Raw genomic sequence first — 27,762 nt, forward strand, 5'->3', positions numbered from 1 at the left:
TTCAGGCCTGATTTTATTCTGTCAGCTTTATCCCCCCTGTAGTTTCAATCTCCTGGGGACCACATTATTTTCACAATGGCTAGTTTTTCATACTTCCCATAGTCTTAAAATGGAAGGTTAGGATTATCAGTAACAGTTGAGATTTCACATTGATTCAGTAGGGATTAGCCATCTATGCCCTCTTGAGGCATCCCAGGATTTCACTTCAGGGCAAGGTCCTTTTTAGGATTAGGCCATGTACTCCCTTTTTGAGGCATGCCAGGATTAGACTTGCCCAAGGAGTCATAAACATGAGTCCATATGAAGAGAAAGAAGTGGGAGAAGCAAAGTTTTTGAAAATGAATTATTTCATCTCAGTGGATTCTTAAGCAGGTTCTCCACATCTGAAGTGTTCTAGACAGGTAAATTTGTTATATATTTGGCATATAAGAAACACAGGAGTAGAGTCCTACTTGAACTGTCCTATTCTGGGATAACAGCATTGTCCAAGAGGGAGCTGGATGAGCTGAAACATGAGTAGAGAAGAGCATGAAGAGAATACTGGGTGTCTCAACCTACAGAGTTTACAGTAGCATTGAACTCTGGGGTTGGGCATGGACAAGAAAAAGGCAGCTGACCATCTGGAAAGCTTTTTTTGACTCTACACTCCAATCTGTGGATAAACTGAAACTGTAGAGGAAGGCTGAAGCTCCAGACATCTCATGTCTTGCAGCTACAGGAACAGAAAATGAGAGCTAAAAGATGTGTTTGGTGATGACTGAAATTTCCAAGGATTCATCAGAAGAAAAGAAAGTGAGAGTTTTGCCCTAGTATAAATTATTGTACAGTTTTGGCAATGGTCTAACATGTTGGAAGGCCAAGGCAGGAGGAATGCTTACGTCTTCTTGCTTATTCAGCCCTAATTGAAACTCCCCCTTCCAGTTTACGTGCACAAAATTACAATCGGTTCCTCACACATCAATATCCACCCCATGTACCACTTCAATCAGATCATATAACTCTCTACCTCTCCATCTGGATCGAAGGAGACAACCCAATCACCACGGGTTGTGTGTGCTCTTTTCCATGTCCTTAACTCAGTAAAACTATTCATTTTGTACTTCTGCTTCTCTATTCTGTTGGAATACTCTAAGATTACGGTGCCATGACTTGGATGGCAGAGTGCTTTAGCTCCTGGGAGTCACTTCCAGTTTGAGCAACCTGCCTATGAACCACCTATTTTTTTCCTCTGGTACTGTTTACTTGCTGCCATTAATCCGACAGTAGCCTTCCTAGCTCACAGGTGAGCTTCCCCCTGTCTGTGGTTTTCTGTTTCTGTTCCTAAAATTTATAATCTTACATCAGAGAAATATCCATCATTGCCATCCATGGACAGAGATAGTTTTCATGGCTCCTTAGGTCATACAGCCTGAGGCAAAATTTTATTTTTTATTCTCTGGGACCCCACACTCCATACTCTGTGGTGACAGCAGGAATAAGAATGGGTATTGGAGCCTTTGTGTCACACTTTCAAAACAGCTGACGACTTTTGATAGGTGTGATCTATGAAAGCTTCCACGTTCCTTGGGAGAGAGCTAAAGCTTTTACATCCTGAGGCAAAGCTGTTCTCTCAGCTCACTTACAATTTTGTAATGGGGATCATTTTCCTTTCCCCCCTAAAATTCCACACTACTTTGCTTCCTGCTACAGGAAGCTAAGTCAGTCAAAATATTATAGGCAGTCAAGACAGGGATAGGGCCTCAAAGTAGCCAGAAGAGAGAACCAGATGTCTTATGACTGTGGAGGAGACAGATACCTTTCCATTGGGGGCCAGATCCAAAGACAAAAGGCTAAACTTGGCCCTCAAATCCCACAGAAAGAGCTTCTTAAAATGGCTTTGTGTTTTCAACAACAGATAAAAATCAAAAAGAAAACAATCTGATTGTTTAGCAGTGACACTTGAAACTCTAAGACAGGTAAACAGAAGGTGGAGCAGCCAGAGCCCCTCTCCAGACCATGCTTCAAGTTTGACATAAAGGACACTGGGCAAGAGAATGCCCCCTCTGGTATCTCAAGGGCCATTAGAAGAGTGACTGTCCTAGCTGCCAGAGAGTAGGTAAGTCATCCTCTAAATCCTTACCCTCACCGGATCTCATCACCACTGAATTCATCCCTGGCTGATTCACTTGGGTGTGGTGCTAAAGATTGATGTGGCTTGTGGCTCACAGCCCCCAATTAAGTTATCCTTCTCAGAGCCCCAAGTCCCACTGGAGGTCTCAGGTAAGACATTCTCTGTACTTATATAAGGAGGATATATATATATATATATATATATATATATATATATATATATAGTGTGTGTGTGTGTGTGTGTGTGTGTGTGTGTTTTTCCAAGGCTGCTATACTAAGTCCTCAGTCTCTATAGTGGGTGTTCATGGCCAACCTACACACCCCCTACAGACAGGGCCTATTACATGCAGATTCCACTCTCCTCTTTACCCATAGATTTCTAGTAACTCCAACATGTCCCACAAACTTTTAGGTAGATATCTTCAAAAGCTTAACTTCTTCCTTTACCTTCTCCCTCTCCATAGCTCTAGTCCCCCAAACACCCTCAAAAAGCACTGCAAACAGCATCCCCAAACTTCTCTAGTCAATCCCACAATTTGAGATACCTCCAACCCCACCCACACTACCCATTTCATGTCTATTTTAATTCCTCTCAGGGATCCTTCAATTTTTCCTTGTATTCCCCAATATCCTATAGCTTCCAGACATTTATGGGGACTTAAACGTATAATATCAAGCATCTTTTGGATAATGATTATCTTAAACTTATGAATTCACCCTACAATATTCTCCCGGTACTCAAGCCTAATGGGTCATATAATCTGATACAACACCTTAGGGTAATCAATAATGCTGGTACCCCAATTCACCCAATGGTGCCAAACCCTTGTACTATGTTCTTTCATATCCCTCCCTCCACCACTCAGTTCATAGTCCTAGACCTTAAAAGTGCCTTTTTACCATCCCCCTACACCCTAATTGTTGGGATTCCTTTGTGTTCATGTAGACTGACCCAGGCACTATGAGGTCTCAACTTCCAGCTGTCATCTCTATACTATAACATCTACTCAGGGACATATACCAGCCCCTTCCTTTCCTATTCAGCAATTTCACAGACACTTCTGGTCAGGACTGACAGATTTTACACACACACCCTTCCAAAACTCTCAGCATCTTCACATTTGTACTTTTTCAGGATACATATAAAAGCCTTTTCCACAACCAGAGAGAGATTGCTGATATAGTTACTAAACTTCTGCTACAGGAAATCATCCCAAGGTTTGGTTTACCACAGAGTATTCAGTCATGTAATTGTCTAGCCTTTATTTCTCAGATATCTCAAAAGGACAACTAAAAATGGAGTGGCCCCTACACCTGGTCTTCCTCAGAACTTCAACAGTGGTCAAGGTCACTGGACTGCCATCCCCTTTCCACACCACTCAAGCAAAGCAGTACCCTCCTAACACTAACTCCCCTGACTCTCAACATTCTGAGTTGTCATCTCATCTCTTATCTCTCATCTCAATCTCACCAAGGCCCCACAGCCATAATTTTCAGCCTAGGTCGTGTTTTGTTATCCTATTTGTTTCTTGATCCCTTACCTTCTATTAATGTTTTCACTGTAACTATCTTAGTTCTCTCCACCCTCACCTGTTTAAACATTTACTCCTGTACGTCTAAGATCTCAAGTCACTTATAGTAACACAGCCATGGCCCTTCCCACCCCACCTCTATGATTTCCCAAACATGATTCAACTGTCAGGCCTTGTATTTCTCATGCTTCTTATTCTTTCCAGCTCAACTTCTGGAGCAAGGACAAGTCCTACCTACACTTTAAAGTTTACCCTTTTAGATTGGGGAAATAATTACCTCTTATAAATCCACCCCTCCCAATTCCATGCTTATTTTCCAGATTCCTCACTATATAGCCCTGATGGAATGACACGTTTGGATCAAGGGCATGTTTCCTTTTACCTCTCCTTGGTCGTTTAACTATGATAGTGACCTGCCTCCTCATAGCACGTTGTATCTTTCTCCAATCTAGGATGTGACCATTTACAAATGATAAAGTTACCCTGGCTAAAACTCCTGGTTCCAGCTTCTACAGGGGTATCAACGATCATCCTGTCAATCTTCCTGAACACCAATATGTGCCCCCTTTTGGCAGGAAGTAGAAAGAAAGACTTCACCCTTTTCCTAACAAATAAAGAGACAGTAATAAAAGTTTTGCCCTAGTATAAGTTATGGTACAGTTATGGCCATGTTCTAACATGTTGGAAGGCCAAAGCAGGAATGCTTACCACTTCCTGCTTCTTCAGCTCTAATTGCAACTCCCCTTCCTGTTTACATGCACAGAGAATTCTAATCAGTTAGCCACATCAATGTCCACCCAATGTGCCACTTCAATCAGAGTCATATAACTGCATCTCTGTGGGTTGTGTGCTCCTTTGCACATCTTCAAATCAGTAAAACTGTTATACTTTTGCTTCTCTATTGCACCAGAATACTCTAACAGAAAGGACAAATACGGTTGGGCACCATAAATTCACAGCAACTGGTTTTGTATTTTCCTGTGGAATGGAAGGAAGGATTGGGATTTTTTGGTACCGTCCATCTGCAACTTCCTTTTGACATTTCTAAATGTGAGATTATCTATGCCCTCTGGAGTAGGAGTCTTTGGGTGAATTTTAATCCTTTCACTAGCCCCACTTATGCCCACATACTGCTAATAAATACTGGCTGCTTTTGGGAGTAGGACATTCATTAGACCCAGAGACACTGACTTCCCAGCCATTGTTGGAATGCCATACTTCTTTTTGCTTATCACATACTGGAGACAGATAATCAAGATCCTTGGCCAGGTTCCTGATATTGACTAGTGGGGCTGTGGGCCAGGTTCTCTGTAGAATACTCCATTTTGAGGGGGTACATATTGTATGTCAGAATCAGGCAACTGTTGCTGGCTGCAGAAAATTCTCAGCAGTTTATAGATTATTTTTCAGAGGAATTCCACAATGATTTTAGAATTCAGGAGATGCTTTGGCACCAAGGGGTCCATAATATTATCTACAATGGATACATCAGGAACCGAGAGCATATCCATGTGTGACTACTATTCAGTGATAAACACTGATGGACTTGAAGTGGCTGGTCAGAGAAGGCCTGTACAATGTAGATGAAATCCCAAAGGCTGGTATATTCATCATATCACCAAAGACCAAGAGTCCATACCCTGGCAGCTTGAGCTAGGTGAACAGTAGCAGCAGTACCTTGACATTAAAGACTGCAAAATTTATTGAACAAGTGTGAAGAGGTCTACAAGGGAAGGAGCAGGATTCCCCAGTCTTTCCAGAATTCAATGGAAAAGGATAAAGAGAAAGTTAAATTTCACGTGAATCAAAGAGCATGTATTTCAGCAGGAGCCATATCATCTAAATCCATTGCTTCTGGGCCAAGTGCATTGAAGACACCTGCAAGAATGGCATCAGTGAAAAGCAACGGCCCAGAGCTCAGCTCAGTCTCAAGAAAATCAGCACTTGTGGAAATCATGGAGATTGAAGAGGAAAAGAAAAGGACTTCTCAAACAGACTACTGGCTACAGCTGAAATAATTCTGAAAATATGAACCAAAACTTAGAAAAACCATCAGAAAAGGGGTGCTTAAGGAAGTTATTAAAAACACACAGCCATTGTCAAAATTATTGGTTCTGGAGACCAGTTGAATCCTGACCAGATTCATTTAGAGTCAATGCATCACTGGGACAAAGAATCCTAGTTTTAAATGGCAGTTACCAAGTAAATGCAAGTGCTCTAGAACCCATCCATGAAAAGATTTTCTCAAGTACTATAGTCATTCAAACTGGCTCTTTTAAACAATGCAAAGTTCAAGAAATTCATTATGAAGACATTTATAAACTTGCCCAAATTTGAAAATCTGTTAATGCATCAAAATCCTAGAATATCACGTTAGTGTGTTTGCCATAGGAGACTGTTGGGGTAGTATTGTGTAAAACAAATACTTCAGTACTACTGTATAGCTGTTTAGACAAGTGTGTAGAAAATTCCATTTGGCACCTTAAGTATTAAGTTTGACCATGCTTAATATTGTGTAATTTTGACCTGGTTGTTAGATACAGGTGCATGCATTAAGCATTTCCCACTTTCTTGGTAAATTAGATCATGTATATCAGGTGCTAAACTCTTGTTTTAATTGGATCAACTTCCTAGAATTTTAGGGTTTAAGAGTTAAAAGTTGAAATGGTACATTGGGGGTGTTTTCTCATGTAAGTGAGAGTGTATGCAATCTTTCCTCATTGGTAGCAATAAGCCTGTAGTGTGTTTAGCCACAATGAGTATATGCAGTCCTGCAAGAAGAGTTGGATGAATACAGTGAACTAATACTTTGGACTCAATGAACTACTTATTTCAAGCAAGGCATGTACAAGGTAGGCACTCCCTTGTAAACTCATGTTGAGGAAACTGAAAATGCAGAATAACCGATTTTCCCTCCACCACCTGTTTCTACTAAGCCCTCCATGTTGAACTGGATTAGAAGCTCCAGTTCTAATTGGTCATTTTAAATCCAGAGCCACCTGTGAAAAGTGGCTGCTAATGAAGCCATTCTTGTGCTTTGTTCATTTGTAACTCTGGTTTGAGGTGCCATGCAGCCACTCAACTCAGGAGCTATTCTCCCAAATTTCTAATAGAAAATTCCTGAAACTACTTTTTGTTGACTTTGTTCAACATTGTGCAGTCAAGTACTCTGTACATAGACGGTACAAGTTTTTTAATTGCCAGAGTTACTGAACGTGTCATCTCAGATGTCACTCAAGACTTCATTCTCAGCTCTCAAGACTTCAGTGAGCTTGTTTTCTTGAAACCAGGAGCAGATGCTAAAACTGGCCAACTCCCTTGTGCCTCAGCTCCAGGATTCTGCAAGGTTAGATTCACAGCCTCCTTTTGATATGCTTTGCAATGAAGCCATCAGCAACCCTCCTACCTCCTATGAGCACTTCAGAAGCCCATGCCCCAGACTTGCCAAAGTCAGAGCTGCCTTCTTGCACAATTAGGATTCAAGATTCAGCCTAATAACCTCTGTGCTCTTCAGACAGGTAAAAATGCATCTCACTGTGTTACTTATCTGTTAATGACCTCCAGTTTCTGTTAAGTATCAAGTATGCTGTTTGCATTCCTCTAGGGTGGTTTCTCCCATCAAGTTTAGCTGTGGGGGATAAGTAGAGAGCTCAGTTCAGGTCAGGAAATAACCAAGGGAAAAGCCACATGCAGAGAGTAGAGTATTCCCTCCCACATTTACACTTGCATGTATTACAGAGTGACTCCCTTAGATACAGCTTCACACATCACACCTCCATCACCTGCCTGTTCTCATTACCTCCCCCTCCTCCAGACCACTCACTTCACCTGCCAGTACTCTAGTGGTAAAACAGGAAAGAGGCTGACAACTAGAGCTTGCACAGGACACAAAAAACACATGATACTTAGTTTATAAAATGGTCAAGACCTTATATTCTATCCTTGAAATGTATTCTAGTTATCAAGAATCCTCCCAACAGCAGCTCGAAGCTTTTGAACATGAAAGCCAAAATTTGACACTAATCACTCAAAAAACCTGTCTAGGCTAGCAGCCTGATCACTCCCCAGCTGCCTAGATCTGAGGAAGCCAGGCTACGTGTACTGGTAAATAAGCACGATGAGCATATTACAGCTCTGATAGCATAAAACATAAGCTCAGGCTGGCAGAAACTGTCCTGTGGTTCTCACAGGGTCTTAGGCAGCTTTGGCTTAGGTCACGTCACAGTAATCTCAGCACCATTCCGATCTTGTACAGGGTCAGAAAACAGATGACTGAAGAGTAGTGCAGACCTAGTCCCAGTGTTGATGCTTAATGGAAGTGAAAATGGCATTTGACCCAGTCCTTCGAGAAGCTTGCCCAAGTTGTCCCTTAAACTCACATCCTCTTACTGCCAAGATATGGTCACTCAGTGAGAGCACCGAGTTCCTGAAAGTACTACAGCCTTATTTATACATCGATGTAGAAGCTAGAAGCACACTGGCCCCCAACCTCAGGAAGTGGCAGCGTGGCTTCAAAGCCAGTACTCAGCAAAGTTCCAGCAGCACCCAAGAGTCCTCAAAGCTGCTCTGGGTCAGCACCAGGTGTGGTTGCTAACTTGGGAGGATTTGGGGAATGGTTCCCAAACTACAGCATGGTGAGGCAGCACCCACAGGAATGGCACTGAGACATAGAAATCCTATGGGGTCTGTTTAGGCCTTACCAGGATGAAGTGTGAGCAGAATCACTGCCATCTCATCTACTCTACTTCTACTTCCCAGATCCAGCAGGCAAGCAGAGAATGAGGTCCCCTTCCAGGCTAGGACTTCAAAGATGGCACTGAAGGGCAGAGCAATCACTCCTCCCTTTTCAGGCTGCCCAAGAGGGGTGAGCAAGCTTTTGCAGATGTGCTTGTGAAGACTGCTCAAGCTCCCTCAACCGCTTCCCCTTCTTCAGACCTTGCCTTGTAGAACTCCAGGGCCCACTGAAGTTTTCCTGGGGGAAATCAGGACTCCCTTATGACTCAATCTCCTGGTCTCAGCATTCAAACCCTCAGCCCACACTTCTCAAAATCACGTTCTTTTTCCAAGTCAGAAAAAGTTCTTTTGTAGAAAAAAAAAGGTTTTTAAAAATTGTTTAATGCAGGTTTGAGGTACATAATGGTCACATTTATCTCAGAAGATCAGCACATGTATATAGCATCTTAATTTTGTGCTCCTTTCTCAATCCTTCTTTCCCTCCACACTTGCAGAAACTCCATTTCCAATTTTTCCATCAATTCCTTTGTTCAAATCCCTTTTGTTTTCCTCCCCTCCTCAATTCTTCCGTTTCCCGTTGGAAGGACTTTTGACTTTCTAGTATCCCCTGCTTTACTCCTTACAACATGGATTTAAAAGACTGGCTATCAAAAAATTAACCAGTAATATAGGGCTGCTTCAGGGACAAAAGGAGCCCTTCTTGGTTGGCTACATTCTTTGGGAAACTATTGAAATACTAGAACAGCTTAATAGACAGGGAGAAAAAAAAAAACCCTGAGTAACTCCCAGTTCAAAAGCAGGAGAACTCACACACAAGAGCAAACAAGAGAGAAGGCCAACAGGGTCCTTTTATCCTGCCCCTTGGTCTTCTCCTCATTGCCCATTGGCTGGCCATCTTGCATCACGTCCACCCCATCACAACACCCATCACCTGGTCCCAGTGAGTCAGTTTGATGCCAAGTGCAGTTAGTAAGTTGCCTAACCATGAGCTCTCAGTTTATGCCCATTGTCCCAGGATGACTATTAATGGAGCCAGCTTCCACTCTCCAGGTGACCCATTTTGAAAGATGGCCCTCAACACACAGGAATATATTTGTCCTCCAGTATTTAGCCTGAAATGTCTTGCAGAAAGTCTCAAATTCCCTTAAGGTGAGAGAGGCATGAGGCACCTGTTGTTGGAATTTTTCCAGCTGAGGTAAATGTCTAAATGAAAGGGAAAGAGAAGGATATCTGCCCTTGTGGAAATCATGGTGATTGAAGAGGAAAAGAAAAACTGTCCTGAACAGACTCTTAGCTATAGCCTGAAATCATTGTGAAAATTAGTACCAAAAATCCTGGAGAAAAATCCTATCAGAATAAGGCTTTGTTTAAGGAGGTCATTGACAAATACATAGCCATAGTCAACATGATTGATTCTGGAGACAAGCAGAAACTTGACCAGACACAATTAGAGCAGATTCATTTTGGCTGGGGGGAATAAACAACTCTAGGTTTAAATGGAGATTATCAAGGGAATGAAGTAACCCTGGAATCCATCAATGAAAAAAACCAGCTGTTTATGGTTTCACAGACAGACAAATACACATAAAACAATTTGTCAGTTTTGGAATGCACTGAAATATCTTTTATTCCATTTTGAATAATTATAACTCTTTTGTAGTTATATGTTTGTTTCATTGAATAGTCAGACTCATATTTCTTTTTAAAGTATATCAAGTAACAGATTTGTTGCAGTAAAATGCAGCAAGACTCAGAATGATTAAAACCTTTAATTTTTTTTCCATGTGACAGTAAAGACAATCAAGAGGGGCTCTAGGCTGATGGTTTGGAATTTCCAGCTATACAAGCTACTTACTCATTGATGTTTTGAGAGCCATATTTAAAGGATACTGATATATGATGAGTATCTCATAAATGAAAACTGCTGTTTCATTAGCCACATATAACCATTAACACTAATGGGGCAGTCAAGTCAAAGGTAATTTTAACTATGTCTAGGAGGTAAGCATGGTAGCAGTTAGCAGAGAATGAACTGCAAGAAAAAAAATTCTGGTGATTGAACTAAACCCCAGCTGCTAACTAGGTGGCTAATCCAATGAATGTTCACTGCTGTAAACCTTCCCCAGGGCAGTGGATGATGTGCTGTCAGGTTCCTTGCTTGCCATCTTCATAGAAGGTTCAATGCCAGTGGGTGGTAGGGAGTCCTGTTCCAATAGGGGAGAGGAAGATACCTGATGCTTAGGTTCTTGAAAACTCAAACCAGTTGTTTGGGGACTCTTTGAGCTTGGGCATGGTGATGATGATACCTTGTAGAGCTGTTCATTTTGTTGGCACATACATCAAAATGGAAACCATAATTTTTTCTCTATTTCCTGTGACATTACTTGCATGCTGTCTGCTCCCATTTAAGAGTGATGTCTGACCATTTCAAATATTTCCTTGGAGGTTCTGCCAAGTTCCAGGGGATAAAGATCTCTAAGAGTGTGTGGATTCTTGTCCCCAGTATAATGTAGCTCGTGGCAAATCAGAATCAAGAGAAAGATTCCAAAAGTTTACAACATTTATAGCCAAATTTAAATACGTTTGAGGAGAACTCTGACCTTGTATTCCTCCTTAATTTTGATTAGTTAGCTGATTTTTTAATTTAAGATGAGTGGGCTCATTTATTGCTTGACTATGGGGGATTATTAGGGATTCCTGTTATATGTTGTATAATCCAGTTAAGAAAAATCTGAAGATGCTTGCTCATCTAGTCAGGACTCTTATTGGTTTACATGTTCTGTGGCACTCCAAATTTAGCAAAGGAAGATACACAGTGATTTATGATATGTCACCATTGTTCACCTGAATGACAAGTGAGAATGTATCTGTAGTGACCCGAGTATACTTAAGTCTGTGAAAATAGACTCTATGGCTGGCATTCTTTTGCCATTGGTTCTAAGACCTCTCAGATTGAAACTCTGCTGTGGCATAGGCCTAGGAATAAGGTGTCAGGAAGGACATGACAGAACACCTGAGGCAAGTCACATTGATAAATTGCACTAGGCTCAGAAACAAAAAGGCAGTCCCACACGCCTTGTTTTCAGGCTTGACTGTTTTCTGGCTGTCAACTTTATACCTCCTACAGCTGCAGTCTTCAGAGGGCCAGTTTCACAATGGCTAGTTTTGCATACCTCCTTAAGGGATAAAATGGAGCGTTGGGATAATCAATAACACATTTGAGATTTCACATTCACTCATTAAGAATAAGTCATCTGCACCCTCTTGAGGCATCCCTGGATTATACCAAGGGGCAAGGACGTCCTTAGCATTAGACCATGTATGTCCTCCTGAGACATCCCAAAATTATATCTCAGGCCAAGGTCCTCTTTACCATTATATCATCTATGCCTATGCCCTCCTGAGACATCCCAGGATTACATCTCAGGTCAAGGTCCTCCTTAGCATTAGACCATCTATGTCCTCCTGAGGCATGACAGGGTTATACTTGCCCAATGAGTAATAAACCCAAGTCTTCATCAACTGACTGTGCACTCTCTCCCTGCTCAGAACCTAGTGCTTGCTGACCTGTGATGCTCTCAAAATGTTGATATGTTTGGGTTCCAAAACCTACAACAGGAAGAATTAGGAGGATGTGGACTTCTTGATTCTATGCCAGACATGTCTTGGTGAAAACCCCTATCTCTGAATGACTGAAGAAAATTACAGGAAGAATGCCAGACGTATACCAGGCCATTCATAATGTTTTGCTGGTGTTCTGTGGTCTGATGTGTTTCAAGAAGACCAAAGTGTGCCAAACCTGAAGTAAGCTCAATAATGTCTGTCAGAAATGCCTCTTAGACCTAGAGTATGGCCTGCCCATCCAGGTTCCACATGCAGGATTGTCTTTTAAAGATGACATACCCATGTCAGATATCAACAAAGAGTACTAATCAAAGAATATGGAAGGGAAATTTCTAACTCTGATGGAACATGGCCAGTTGGCACGCTGGGGAAAACCACATCCACTGGTAACATGCTGCATTAACTAACCTGAACTGTATGCTGCTCCAAAAGGAATCACCGCATATTTGCTCTTTCTGGGTGAAAGGAGAGTGCAAGAGAGGGGAGGAGAAGCCTACATACTCAGAGGACTCCCTTGCTGATCAGAATGTTAAAGACTGGTATTGTGGAATCAGGAACCCTAAGGCAGATAAGCTTCTAAAGAAGGCTTCTGCAATGCATTGTCTAGATCTGACCAAGGATAAGACCCTTACCATGCTGTATGTTGGTAGTGTGGGTAATGCCTTCACTAAAACAGGCCTCAGAAATCACTTCTACCAGTTGGGAGAGATCTGGACAATCACTGTTGTACAGAGGCAGCAGTGTGTTTTCATCCAGTTGGTCTCAAGGCAGGCTGTGGAAGCAGCTGCCAAGAAGTCCTTTAATAAAGTGATTGCCAATGGCCACAGACTCAGCATAAAGTGGGCAAGAACCCAGGGAGTGAAGGTGAAAGAAAGAGAGAAGGATGGAACCACAGACTCCGGGTCAAGCTCAAGCCTGTTCCAGGGATGCCAGGAGCTCTTCTTCCTCCTCCTCGTCTTAATCCTTGTCCTCCTCATTCTCCTTTTCCTCCTCCTTCTTCCTCCTCCTCTGGGAGCAGAAGAGGAAGCCTCTGCAAACTATTTCAACATGCCCAAGCAGTCCTCCAGCAGTGATGAACATTGCCCAATACCTAGCCTCAGTTTTGGACCTTACATGTTCCATCCAGTGGGACCAACCCCACCTCCTTTCATGAGGGCTTCAGAACCAATTCAGTGGATGGGAGCTCATGATGCAACACACAGCATCCCCTATCACATTATCACCACTCTGGAGCTCTGTGGAAGGAGGAGCACTTTAAAATCTCAGCACATGAATATTGGAATAAATACAATTTTCCTGCCTCTATAGTGTCCCCGGTAGCTGAATGTTCAGACGTGAGCAGTGGCAAAATGACAGCCATGCTTCCTTTCAGGTATTCAGAGGATCACTGGACCTCAAGTAAGCTATTGTGAACATGGATAGCTGCTTTATAACATTACTAAGAAACCTAACATCCATTTCCCTCAAACCTGTTCAGGGACAAGCAAATGAGTCAATTCAAGTATCCAATAGAGTTGTCATCCCAATTACATATTCCTTTTGTTCCTTTTTGGTGAGGGGCAAAAAATAATGACTACAGAAAAAAAAAACCCTTTACTCATTGGTATTTCTGTTGAGTATTTTATTTATAGTCTAAAAAAATTGTACTACTCATCATAGTGGCATAAGTGTGATTTAAGAATTTAACTCTTGAAGTCACACCTTCAGAGAGAGAAGCAGAAACCAATATGCAGCACAGCCCATGTGTTTTTCCTCAAGCATTACATGAATCTGATAGTTGTATTTATTTCTACCACCAAAAATAAATAAAATTAAATAAATAAATATTTTTTTAAATCGCAAAAGTAAAAATTACTTTTTATTCCCATCAATCAGATGTAAATACACTTTTCATGTAGCTGTGCATGATGGATGAAACTGAGCATCTAGAAGGATATTATTTTGAAAAACTTCCTACAAAACACTTCAGCAAACTGGAAAGAAATGCTCTGGAGTATGTATTAATACAATACTTGGGGCCTAAGCCTGCATCTTTGACCTTTGGTACTCAACTTTGTGTGTCTTTGGTGTCTCATTATAATCCCTCACTTCTGGGCAGGGAACTATCTGGATTAGAATATTTGGATAGAACTGAACTGTAGATGTCAGGAACATTAATGTGTTGTATTGTTTTTAATTAAAATGGGTCAGTTTTCCAAAATAAATTTTAAAAACCCTGTATAACTCAATTTCAGTCTCCTATCAGCCCCACCTATTATGGTACCAACTCCATAAACACTGCTTTGCAGTGTTATCTTGGCCCATCTGGAGACATCGACTTCTCAGCCACTCATTATTCAACTTGCCTGATAATTTTTACCCTCTTGCTGAACTCTTGGCACAGGCCATGGGTACTCTTCCACACAAATTTGGCAAATGTTAGGCTAAGGGTAAAAACATCCAGGAGAAAAACACAAACAGAAAACCAAATCCACAGCTTTCTCCATCCATTTCAAATCTCCACAAAAGGCAAGGGTAAAGAGACAGAAAGAGCATTAATCACTGCCTTGGGCCAGGCACGTTGCCTATGAGCAGCATGCCTGCCTGTCAAGTACCAGGCACTGGGTTAAATTTTGAGAATACACAAAAAATAAATGGAAAGTAAGAAAAAATAAACCAAATCTTCGCCTCAGATGTGCATGGGCTAAGGAAGAGGGGAGACTGACTCTTCAAGGTTTGTTTGAGGGGTGACCAAATATAGCATCCAAAATTACATTGTTGAGATGATTCCTCATCTCTGTATATATACTAGAAATCAGAAATCTAGTATATTTCTAAAATCAGAAATTGTTTACTTTCAATTAGTGAACTGTATGGTCTGGTAATTAGATTATAATGAAGGTGCTATGACAGCCTAGCAATTTGAATTTTAATTATATTTAAATTATGCCTCAATAGCAATATTCTGGTACAGAAAATATAAATTTTGGAGTATGTCAAGGATTTCCTCCAATTACTGGTTTCAAAATTCTCTTATAAAAGTTACTTTACTATGTGTTTAATTAAGATAAAAGATCACTGAGAAAATAAAGAAAAGAAATGAGGTCAAATTGTACAATACTAAACAAGGTCAAAATTGATGCTTCAGGAGACAGAAGTGGAATCTTCTATCAATTTAGCAAAATGCCTATATGATAATATTTAAGTCTATTGGTTTTCTACAAAGAAATACCCTCACACAGCAGAGTGTCACAGTACTTTGCCAAAAACATTGTGACATTTTAGGATTTTCTTGCCATTTTCTGACTCAGGCAAGTTTAGAAATGCCTTCATATTTGATTCCTTCCATTCTGTGTCTTTTGAAAGGGCCAGTTTCAATGAATACAGTAGATGAGAAAGTCTTTTCACTGATGGATTCCAGGGTCCCTTCATTTCCCCTGTAACTTGCATTTAAAACTGAAATTATTTTTCCCTGTCCTGCATTGCCTGTCTCTAAAGGACTCTGGTAAAGCTTCAGTTGGTCTCTAGAATCAATCAACTTGACAATGGCTGTGTATTTATTAATTACCTCCATATCCACACCATTTTTCTGATGGGAATTCACTGCAAGATTGTTGGTTCTAATTTTCACAGTGATTTTAGGTTGTAACCAATACTCTGTATGAGGTTTTCTTTTCCTTTCCTCTTCACTCTCCATGATTTCTTCAATTGAAGATTTCTTTTTCTTTTCTTGAGACCGAGCTGAGCTCTGGAAAGTTTCTTTTTGTTTTACTGATGCCATTCTCCGAAGCATCTTCAGTGAACTTGGCCCTAAAGAACTGGTTTTGGATGATGAGGATCCTGCTGAAATAGGTGCTCCTTGCTCCAGAACAAAGGTAACTTTCACTTTATCTTTTCCTCTTCAAATTCCATAAAGACAGGACCTCTTGGTCCTTCCTTTTCAGACCTTGTTGCACTTGTTTCTCAATCAATTTGCCCATTTTTCTTCACTGTCAAGGTTCTGTTTCTTCTTCTTGCCTAGTTCCATCTGCCACTGGCTGGTCTCTGGGTCCCAGCTGATGTACTGAATATACCAGTCTTAGGGGTCTCATCCACTTTGCACAGGCCTTGTCTGCCCTGCCACTTAGTGAAGTCCATCAGCATTTCCCACTCAGCAGAGTGTTCATATGTAACACTGTGTTCTTGGTGTCTGATGAACTGATTGCACACTAGATTGTTATGGACTTGACAGGTGCCAAATCATCTTCTGAGAATTTCTAAGTCACTGTGGGATTTCTCTGAAAAACAATCCGTCCACTGCTGAGAATGTTCTGAAGCCAACAATAGTTGTGTCTGATTTTATTCTGACATGCAATAACCCTGAAAGCCATTCTCATCCTGGCATTGCTTCTGTCATATCTGGCAACACCAGGGCAGCTTTTGAAACACCTTGCATTGAATCCAGTTGGAGATGGTCCTGGGGATAACAAAGTCTGACTTCCCGATGGTGACCACTGAAGTGCCTATTTTCAACAGAAGGGAAACCTTTGACTTCGAAGCAGAAGTAGACTGTAGAGTTAGAGAGAACAAAGTTGACATCAGGCAATAAAAAGTTTGGGCCCAGAATGGCCAGACACCAGATCTTATGAGAATTCTTTGCCATTTTGAAAGCAAAGCAGCTTATTCCAAATTTAATTCTCCTGGACCCTTGCAGCTCTTCATATTTGCAGGGTGAGAACTGGTGAGAAGATGGAGACAAAAGCACAAGGGCCAGAAGACAGGAAACCTACTCCATGGGGAGCTATCTCTCCTCTGCATCAGAAGGAAGGAAGGAAGGAATGAAAGAAGGATGAAAGGATGGGTGAATGGAAGGGGAAGAAGAGGAGGAGGAGGAGGAAGGAGTGCTCCAATAACTGAAGTGCATGTGTTTATAAGCTTGGGAGATTGAGAATCATCTGAAACCTCTCTGCCTATCTATGTGATTTGTCTCAGGATCCCAGTGTTCTTGAGATTATGGCAGTTTATTCATGTGACTTGCCTCAGGCATTCTCTTTTGTTTCTTTTGTTTCATTTCTTTCTTTGCTGTTTTTTTTTTTTTAGTGGGAACACTACTTTCTTGATGAAAACTCAAAATTATGCAAACACTTTTGAAGACCATGTTGTGGTCTCTTACCAAAGGAAACATACTCGTAAGTAATCCATCATTCACAACCCCTGATATTTACTCAAAAGAGCTGAAATTTGTTTTGGCATGAAAGTATGTACACAGGATATTTCTAGAAGCTTCATTCTTCATTGAAAATAGCTAGGAAGCAACCAACATGTCTTTCAGAAGCTAAAAGGATAAACTATGGATCAGACAGACAGTAGAATCCTAATCTATGTTCAAAAGAAGTAAGCTTCCAAAACATATAAAAACAAGAGTTTTAAATACATGTTACTGTTTCCTAAAAGCTTATTTCCAAAGACTGTGCACCATAAATTTTAAATATGTTATGTTCTGGAACAAACCAAGCTGTGCAGAGTGGAAAAAGATTGAGAGCTTGAGGTGGGGTGGGGAGTTGGGACAGAATGATCAGCACAGCATGGGATTAAAGTCCATAAACACATGGAAATTAAATAATACTCTCCTCAATAATCAGTATGTCACAGAGGAATTTAAAAAAGAAATGAAACAATCTCTACAAGAATATGAAAACGTAAATACAACTTACCAGAACCTGTGGGATGCAATGAAAGCAGTCCTCAGAGGAAAACCTTTTTCAGTGAATTCTCACATTGGAACAGAACCAGCACAAATAACCTAATCATACACCTCAAACATCTACAAAGAGAAGTACAACTCAAGCCCAAACCCAAAGAGATGAAATGTTAAAAATCAGAGCATAAATTAACACCATTGAAATCAAGAAAACAATGCAAAAATTAAAGAATCAAAGATTTGGTTCTTTTTTGATAATAAATAAGTTCATTTAGTTATTAATGACTTCAGACACAGATTTTACAAGACAATTAATGGTGGCATAACTCTGATCAATCAATGGCATTTTATATAATTGAATTTTTATGGTTGTATTGCTATATTTCATAATGCAGAATTATAGTGCTTTATTATTCAGTTTTTTGCAAATTCATTTTTAAGAAAATAGCCAGAAATTAGATATTTAGTACCATGCTAATTTTTCTGTTCATTACATCATATGTTATATAATCTGTTCCTGAAAACTGTTTAGAAATTCTACACATGTGTGAATCTCTACATGTATAACTATCCTTTCTGTATTATAGGGAAAAATATATCAAACAAAACAACAAAAAATTCCTAGAAAAACATAAAATGACAAAGACATATAAAACCACAGTACTAGGTGATCTACAGTAGTTACAATGTTGTCTCTTGTTATTTTCAGTAGAATTGTCTGCAACATCAGGCATAATCCAATTGAACTTAGCATTACATAGCAATTTTAATAAAAACACAACATTGGAGACATTGTGGGAATTCAAAGGCAGTTAATAATCAAACCAGAATGGGTATCTTATTGCATCTTGTCATGTTCAGAGTAATGGCCTCTATTCTCAGACTTGATACTATCAAGCATATCAAATTTGAATATCATCAGTCAAGATAAAACAGTGGTCTAACAAACCAGATTCAAATAAGATCAGTCATAGTGAGACAATGTAAGTAATACAGAACTTCAGTTTAATTTATAAGGAAATTAAGGATAGTTACTGTAGTATATCCTGCTATTTTTGGATAGCTGTCTTTGGCCCCAAATCTAGTATGAATAGACAGACTGGAACAGGATAAAATCAAACTAAACAGAGTAATAAGACTAACATGGCTTTTAAAATGATAAACTATTGACTGTGTCCTCTCCATTCCTTTTTAAGACATTTCCTCCCCTTTTCCTTTCTCAGGTTGCTTTGCATATTTTGGGTTGCACTAAATCCTTTAGTTTTTAGATTAGGAGGGCAACACCTTATCTATCTAAGTGGTGCTGAACCTTTTTACCCCTGAGCATGATCTTGAGCTGTATTTATTTACTTACTAAAGCCTCAAGGTTTTCTTTCCTTATACTGAGTAGTTCTCAATTGCACAAAAGTTTCATGACTTTCCAACCTATCTGCAGCTGCTGGATGAGTTGCCCCAATTTTTCTCATTCCCTGTCAAATAGAGCATTGTTTTCTCATCTTTGACTTTTGGTTTATTAAACCTCTTTCAGGTTGAGTATATTTCCTATTCAGAGCATCTTGATGGATCCTATCTCCTGATCTACTATGCCTGTGTTTATTTTTTTAGTGTATCAAGGCCATCTAGTTAGAAATTATAGCCATGCTTCTCTGCTTCCTTTCTGCTATTCTATTTTTCTGCTATTATTTGTTGACTTTTCTCCTTCATTCCATTGTCTGCCCCATTTATTGAGGCCTCTCTGCCACTGTTGCTGGAATCCTTGTATTTTTTTCTATCTCTCTCTAGAATGTCCTTCAGTATTTTTTGTAAGTTTGGATTAGTGGTCAGGAACTCCCATAGTTCCTCCTTGTCTTGGAAACATCTTGTTTCTCCATTAATTTTGAGAGAGTGTTTTTCAGGGTATATCAATCTGGGTTGAGATTATTTTCTTTCAGGGTTTGGACAACTTCACTTCAAGCTCTTCTTGATTTGATAGTTTGTTTTGAGAAGTCTGTCATTATTTTGATGGATTTTAATTTATATGTAATATGTTTCTTTTCTCTGTGCACTTTTGATATTCTCTTCTTGTGATAAATTTCTGGGGTCTTGATTACTATATATCTGCCTGAAGATCTGTTTTGGTTGTAGTTGGCTGGAGTTGTGTATGCCTCATTTATCTGAATATCATTTCTTTTTCCTATGCTTGGGAAGTTTTCCTTAATTATTTCTGTGAATAGCCTTTGTAATTTATTTGTGTCCTGCTTTTTCACTCACATTTTTTATTCTTAAGTTATAGATCCTCTTGTCCTCTTCTAGCATTTGTATTGTTACTTCCTGATTTCTTGTTATGTTTAAGAGGTCTTTTCTTTCACAATTACACATTGCAAATCTATCTTCAAATTTTGAAAGGCTAACTTTACTTTCTGTCAAGGAATTTTGGCAGCTTTCAATCAAGTTTTTATTGTCTTGTAAACTCTTTGTATCATTTTCATGTATTCTAGATTTTGTTTCTATCCTTCACCAAAGGTTTCTCTTCCTTTTTTGGGTTCCTCTATTCTTCCATCCGTGCCTTATTGAGAGGGACTCAGCATTCCTTTTGTTAATCTTTTTATATCTTGCCTCACTTGAAATAGAATTTCAGTTTTAAGTTCATCTATGAGGTCACAAAGGTATTTATATCTGTGGATGCTGTGGCTGATATTGCATGATTGCTGCAATGGATCTGTTCTGTATTTACCTCTCTTGGACTTATTTTCCCAGGGTCAGTGACTGGGGATTTTTCTTGTTTATTTCTCTTGTCAGGTCTCTGGTTTCCTTCAGACAGGTGTATGGTGGAGGTCTCAGGCCCTCTTCGTATTGCTGATGGTTTTTCTAAAGCGTGCTTGCTGGAGGCGTGCTGCCTTCCCCAGTTTACTATTATCTGAGGTGTATGCAGGGGCAAGGTGGGCTAGCACCTCTTCTCTGAGCCAGTCAGCTGATGAGTGTATTCAGCAAGTTATTCTGTGCTGTACGGATGTCAAAGGTTTGGGACAGTTTCATCCTTGTGTCCTGATCAGGGGTGTGTCTAAGCTCAAGCAGATCCCACCAGTTCTCTCTGGGCCATGGGCATTTGAGTGATGCCACTGCAGTTCCAGGTTCAGGCCTGTCCTACCCAATTCCAATATGTGCTCCAGCTGACCACACCCACTGTAGGACCCAATTTCCAGCACTCACTGCGAATTAATACAGCTCTCCACCTTGGCTACAATCTATGCTGTGCCACATCCTCCCTCCTAGGGCCCGGGACTCATCAAATCCCGGTTTTGGAGGCTGCAGCTACAGTGCAACCGTGAATCATCTGACCCCAAGGCACACCCAGCACAGTGCAGGACAAGTCCCAGTGAACATGTCTGGTTCCAGCCTTTCACCCATCTTTTCCTTCCTTCCTTTTGTTTTCTTTCCTCTCAGTTTCTTCCTAGGTCATGAGAATTCGTTTCCTGTCATCTGGTCTTCTCCATGTTGTTAAATTCTAGCATCTGAGTTGTTTTTCTCACAGAGGCTCTCTATCCTGCTACCTATCAAGCTGCCATCTTCAGAACTGCCTCAAAGAGTTGGTTCTTTTAAGAATAAAAAAATGATAAGCCTGTAACCTACCATATTCAACAGAAAAGGAAAGAAAATCTCAAATTCATGAAGCAAGGAATGATAAAGGTGAAATAACTAAAGACACTGTGGAACTACGAAAGATCATCAAAACGTACTTTGAAAAACTTTACTCTCATAGGTTCAATAACACAGAACAAATGAACAGTTAACTACAAAAGTATGAATTACCAAAGCTGGATCAAGAAGATATAAAACTGGTGAATAACTCCATTTCTGTTAATGACATTGAAAATGTAGTTAAAAATTATCTACAAAAAAAACCCTGGTCCTGATGGATTCACAGCTGAATTCTACAACAAATTTAGAGAAAATTTCATGCCAGGACTCCACCAATACTTTTATAAATTTGAAAGGGGAGCAATTCTCCCTGGCTCATTCCTGGAAGCAAGTATTATTCTGATACCAAAACTGGAGAAAGACCCAACCAAAAAAAAAATAACTACAGACCTGTATCCATAATGAGCGCAGATGCAAAAATCCTCAATAAAATACTGGCAAACAGAATGCAGTGAATCATCAAGAAGATTATACACCATGACCACGTGGGATTCATCCCAGGAATGCAGATGTGGTTCAACATATGCAAATCAATAAAATTAACACACCACATCAACAGAGCCAAAGACACGAATCATATGATCATCTCAATAGATGCAGAAAAAGATTTTGATAAAGACAAACTCATTCATGAAAAAATCCTATAGAAAATTGGAATAATTTGTCATTACCTCAATCTGATAAAAGCCATATACAGAAACCAACCACTAATATCTTAATTAGTGTACAAAATAAAAGAAAACTTTCAACCTAAATCAGGAACTAGTCACGGGTGCCTGTTATTCCCTCTCCTACTCAATATCCTTCTGGAAGCATTATCCAGGACAATTAGACAAGAGAGAGAAATAAAGGGAGTGAGGATAGGAAAGGAAGATGAGTTGATACTCCACATAGAAGACCCCCAAAACTCCACTGAAAGATGTCAAGATCTAATAGCCAAATATAGTAATGGAGCTGGATACAAAGTCAATACTCAAAAATCAATAGCATTCCTATACACAAACTACAAACTCTGAGAAATAAGAGAAACTGCACCTTTCACAATAGCACTAAACACAATGAAATGCTTGGGAATCACTCTAACAAATAAAGCAAAATCAATACTTTGAAAAGAACATTACTATGAAAAAAGAAATCAAAGAGAATTTCATAAAACATAAAGACATCCTTTGTTCATGGATAGGAAGAACAAAGATTGTGAAAATGGCCATTCTCCCAAAATTGTTATACAGATTTAATTCAATTCCAATCAAAATACCATTAGTGTACCTCACAAATCTAGAGAAATCATTCCTAAAATTTATCTGGAACCACAAGTGGCCTAGAATACACAATACTGAGTAATAAAGATAAGGCAAAAGGCACCATAATCCCTGACTTGAAGTTATACTACAAACCTACTATGATTAAATCAGCATCTTACTGGGGAAAAAGGCTGGAATATCAATGGAATGGATTAGAAGATACAGCCACAACTACAAACACACTCAGTCACCTTATCTTCAAAAAAGGGCCAAAAACATTCACTGGAAGAAAGACAGCTTCTGTAGTTAAATGGTGCTGGAAAAACTGGCTTTCCATATGCCAAAAACTAAAACTATGCCCATGTCTATCACCATGCACTAAAGTCAAAATGGATTAAAGATCTAATTATTAAAACAAATGCTAAATCTGCTGGAAGACAAAGTAGGTGGAAATTTTAAGACTTAGGGGTAGGCAGAGATTTCATGAACAAAAATCAAACTACATTGAAACTATTGCCTAGTAAATAACTGGGATTTAATCTTATTTAAAAGATTTTGAATGTCAAAAGGAAATCTCCAATAGAGAGAAAAGAAAACCCACAAATAGGGGAAAAAAAAATCTTAGCCTATTGTCCCTCAGACAAAGGACTCCTATCTAGAACATATAAAGAGTTTTTTAAAATCAAGCTTCCAAAATTCAAAGACCCAATACTAAAATGGGCATCTGAGATGAATACACGTATTCTCAGATGGAGAATTACAAATGACAAAAAAAGTATGAAAAAATGTTTCACATCATTGGTCATTTAAAAATGCAAATTAAAACAACTCTGAGATTCACTTCAGAAAAATAGCTATCATCAAGATATCAACTAATAACAAATGCTGGTGGGACTGTGTGGAAAAACGAACCCTTTATCATTTTGGGGGAGATGTAGACCGGTCAAATCACTGGATATCAGTGAGAAGATTTCTCAGAAAATTAGGGTTAGAGGTCTCATGTGACCCAGTTATTCCCCTTCTGAGTATTATCCAAGAAGAGTTAAAAATCATACACCTATGATATATTTGCACCTATCTTTATAGCAGCACAATTTTTAATAGCTAAATCTTGGAAATAACCCAAATGGTTATCAACTGAGGAATGGATATTTAAGATGTGCTTTTTTCATACACTGAAACACTAATCAGCTATAAAGGAGGATAAACTCGATGCTTTTACAAGTAAATGTATGCAACTAGCGACCATACGCACAAGTGAAATAAATAAGACTCACATGTGCAGACATTGTAGCATCTCCCTATTGTAAGCAACTGAAACACTAGTAAAGTTCCAAAAGGTAGCATAGATATTGTGAAAGGGAATGAAACTTCTCAAAAGGAAAGAACTAGGATGGGGAAAAAAGAGAAAAGAATAGGTTATATATATATTGATTTAAAATAAAAAATAAATAAAGAGTGATGCTAGATCATCTCAGACACTTTTTTGGAGTTCCTCCCAAGCTACAAGGAGTAAATACATTTGAGGAGAGTGGTGATCTTGTATTCCCCCTTTCTTGTTTAGGTACAAGATTTTTTAAACTTAAGATGAGTGCACTCATTAATTGCTTGAGCTTGGGGATTATAGGGAATCCCTGTAATGTACCACTTATTCCAGTTTTCAAGAAAATTCTGAAAAATGCCTATTAATATAGGCAAGACTGTTAGTGATGTATATTTTTGTGGCATTCCTCATGTACCAAATGCCAATAAACAGTGCTGCATGATATGTCAGATTTCTTCACCTGAATGACAGTGGCATGGTTTGTATGTGAGAAGACATCTATGGTAACCTGAATAAACTTAAGTTTGCTAAATGTGGCTGTATGAGTAATATTCATTTGCAATAACTGGTTGGTTCTATGACCTCTCAGATCGTAGGTGTGGTGAGGAACAGGCTTAGGAATAAGGTAGCAGGAAGGACAGGACATCACTTTTTGTCTTGCTTGAGCTCTTGTAATTCTATTTATTTATTTCTTTTGACATTAAAGTATATTTTAATAACAGTAACTGCTTAACTTGTGACTAATTGGACAATGTGTTTAGAAATGCTAGCCTAAATGAAAAACAGTGACACACATGAACATGTCTCCAAACAAGTACGTGCTTGCAGCTTCTGTTTTGCATGAAAAGTTGAATTAGGGCTTCCAGAGCTTTAGGAGTCCATCTTCACTGTAGGTCATGATGAGATTCTGATGAGGATTGTGTGCAATGCCAACCACATCCTTTTCATGAACTGTCAAAGTTCTCTCCAGCTTGCTAGTGACAGTGCTGAAACCATAGAGCATTAAGTCCTCTCCCACACAGTAGATCCACTCAACCTGAGGAGACAGACCACAGCAAATAAAGTCACCTGCTTCTCTTTTCCCGGAGCTAAACCTTCTGACAACCTGCCCCTGCATGTTCATGATGACCACTGTGTTTGATCTGTTGCACATCACGAAGTGCTATGGGTTTTTAGGGAGCAGAATCACACCATTGACAGCACTTCTGGGCCCAGCAGTGCTGCCCAGAGATTTAAAGTTATTTGAAGATTCCATGGTCTTCATATTCCAGATCTTTATGGTACCACCGGAGGATGCACTAATAACATGATGTCCATTTTGCATAAATATTTCTTCATTAATGAAGGAAGAATGACCACGGAATTCCTTCAGGGATTTTTCTGATTTTAAACCATGCATTCTAACTGTCTGGTCAAAAGAGGAACTAAGGATATGACTGCTGTCCTTAGAAAAGCCCATATAGCTGACATCTTGAGTGTTTGCCCTTTCAAATCTTCTGTCCACTCTGAATTTTCCACATTTTGATTTTTCCATCTTGGGCACCAGTTGCTAATATTTCTGAAATTCTGCTGAATCACATGCAGAGAATGGTACCATCCATCATCATGAAATTATCATGGGCCAGGTACTTCAGATCCTTCTTGAGTTTTCCATTTGTGAAGTTCCACACTTCAAAAATCCATCAAGAGAGCCAGTGACCAGATACTGACAATCTGCAGAAAATCGAGCACACTCCACATGCGATTTCTGCCCAAACTTAATATGTCCGCTGAGCTGTGTAGGAAACTTTTCTTCCACATCTTGGGCAGCAGCTTTGCTGTGAAACAAATCAATGGTGACACCACAAGGAAGCAAGCCCTGGTGATGGCGCCACTTCAAGGCCTGTCACAGCAGTGCCAGGAGATGAGATGGAGGCACTACACTGACTTCCCCAGCTAAGGCCTGCACAATCACTGCTCTTTTTTTCTCTTTGCTACTTCCCTGTGGGTATGCCTCACCAAGATCAAAATAAGATCTCACCAGGAGGTTCTCCAGATGTATATACTGCTCAGGCAGTGCTTGTTTTAACATCATCATGGGGTCAGTTTGTCTCAAAATGGACCTGGCAACATCCAATTCACAGAGCTCTATCCACTGCAAAACAACCTGCTCATAGAGATCAATAAGGGTTTTGTCCAGCAATCTCAGGGACTGTATAGCCTGTAAAACTGTATCCCAGTGGCTACTATTAATTTCAGCCACAAAACTCTCAATACTGCTCACTTTATTCAGATACACAGTGGTTTCCTCCTGTAATGTAGCCAGAGTCTGATGTAAACCGTTCTCCTTCAGGTACTGCATAATAAGACGGATCACGTCTGAGGAATTGATTTCCATCGACATAGCTGCAGCTCTCTGAGTGCAGGCCCAATTCCACTGGAGCTCTGGTAATTTGAAATTCCTTTCTCAGAGATCTAGAATTTTGGTGAAAAAAATTCATGAGATTGTCTTGTTTTGTAAAAAATGGAAATCAATTTGGCAAGAGCATCTGCTTTGTAATTTCCCAATGATAACAAACCAAGGGGATTAGAATGGGCTGTAACATGTCTCATGAAGAATGGAGCAATTCTGTGAAGTATAGCTTTCTGTAGTTTGAAAAATAGTTGTCATAAAGTAGGCTCAGTGGTGGAGCAAATAGAAGTGGTTGCAATCTTTTGGATTAGATACACTGAATGAGAGGAATCACTCAGTATATCAATATATTAGGGATTGGTCTGCAAATTGTCCTAAAACAGAGAGATAGCCTTGATCTCTGGGTGCTGTGCTGAATACTCCTTAACAGAGTGCTGGAAGGAGTAGCTGCAGATAGCTGCTTTCCCTCTAGTAGAAGTGGTTCTACATAAGCACAAGCCTTTGGGAGCAAGCATTACAAAAGAAGGTCACTTGGGTAGTGATTATCTATTGTCCCTAGGATTTGGGTGAATGCTACCTGCCAGAGTAGGGCAGTTTCGAACAATATCTGTCTGTTGAGCTTCTGGTGGTACTACAATAATGGCTAGATCATGATCAAAGAGCTGACATGCTTTCTTCCTTTCCATAATCACTATTTTTGCTATTTGTTCCTGAGGAGAGAGTGAGATATTGAAAAAGCAGTGACTAAAATACATAGGCCAGTGTCGTGGGGCTGAAGAACAGTAGGTAGACAGGTTGTAGTGCCGCACTGGCAACATGAAAGTATTTACAGTTCTTAAGACTTGTATTAATCTGCACTTTCCTGATCTTTTTGAAATGATGAATCCCCCCATCTGAAAGATATCACAATCATCATGGCGATGACTCAAAACTGTGCCATGATAGTGCATAACCCTTTCTTCCTAGTAGCCCCTATGGCTTATTCCTCCCAAAAATCTTTGCCAAACTCATGCATGTAAAGATTCACCCAATCCCCTGCACTCTCACTAAATAAACTGTGTTACATCATTCCCCAAATCCCTTCCTCCATCAGAGCCTATATAAGGCAGAACCTTCCCTTTGTCTGCAAAGAGCCACCACAGCTTTCTTGGTGCCCTTCTTCCATGCCCTCATTAAACTCTGTCTTATCTAGTGGTCTCCTCTCTTTTAATATTCTGCACTGCTCTGGATTGAGTACAAAGTTTAAACTTAATCAAGAATTACACACACACAGGGTATTCCATGGGCTAACATATGGCTTGTGGTAACCTAATTGTAGCTGCTCTTCTAATGTTGATAAGACTTTATTTCTTCCTTAATTCAGGGCCATTGAGAAACCCATTTCTATCCTGTAGTTTTTCATTGCATTGGCAGTGTAGCAAAAGGTGGAGAATGCCCCCTCTAAATATGACTAATCTCCAATTCCA

General features: G+C 39.8%; 4 pseudogenes; 2 read left to right on the forward strand and 2 right to left on the reverse strand.

Annotated features, from left to right (window-relative positions):
- LOC100717871 (DNA/RNA-binding protein KIN17-like) overlaps nucleotides 1-9,963 on the forward strand; it is a 127,543-nt pseudogene extending 117,580 nt beyond the window's left edge.
- A 1,995-nt stretch (nucleotides 9,964-11,958) lies between these two features.
- LOC100718154 (pre-mRNA-splicing factor RBM22-like) lies at nucleotides 11,959-13,307 on the forward strand (annotated as a pseudogene).
- A 1,978-nt stretch (nucleotides 13,308-15,285) lies between these two features.
- LOC100718434 (DNA/RNA-binding protein KIN17-like) lies at nucleotides 15,286-16,556 on the reverse strand (annotated as a pseudogene).
- Nucleotides 16,557-24,757: 8,201 nt separating this feature from the next.
- Nucleotides 24,758-26,287, reverse strand: LOC100717595 (WD40 repeat-containing protein SMU1-like; annotated as a pseudogene).
- Between the last annotated feature and the right edge of the window lie 1,475 nt (nucleotides 26,288-27,762).

Source organism: Cavia porcellus, unplaced genomic scaffold, assembly GCF_034190915.1.
Source record: "Cavia porcellus strain 051 isolate PalLab524CR breed Dunkin Hartley unplaced genomic scaffold, mCavPor4.1 scaffold_33, whole genome shotgun sequence".
NCBI lineage: Eukaryota > Metazoa > Chordata > Mammalia > Rodentia > Caviidae > Cavia > Cavia porcellus.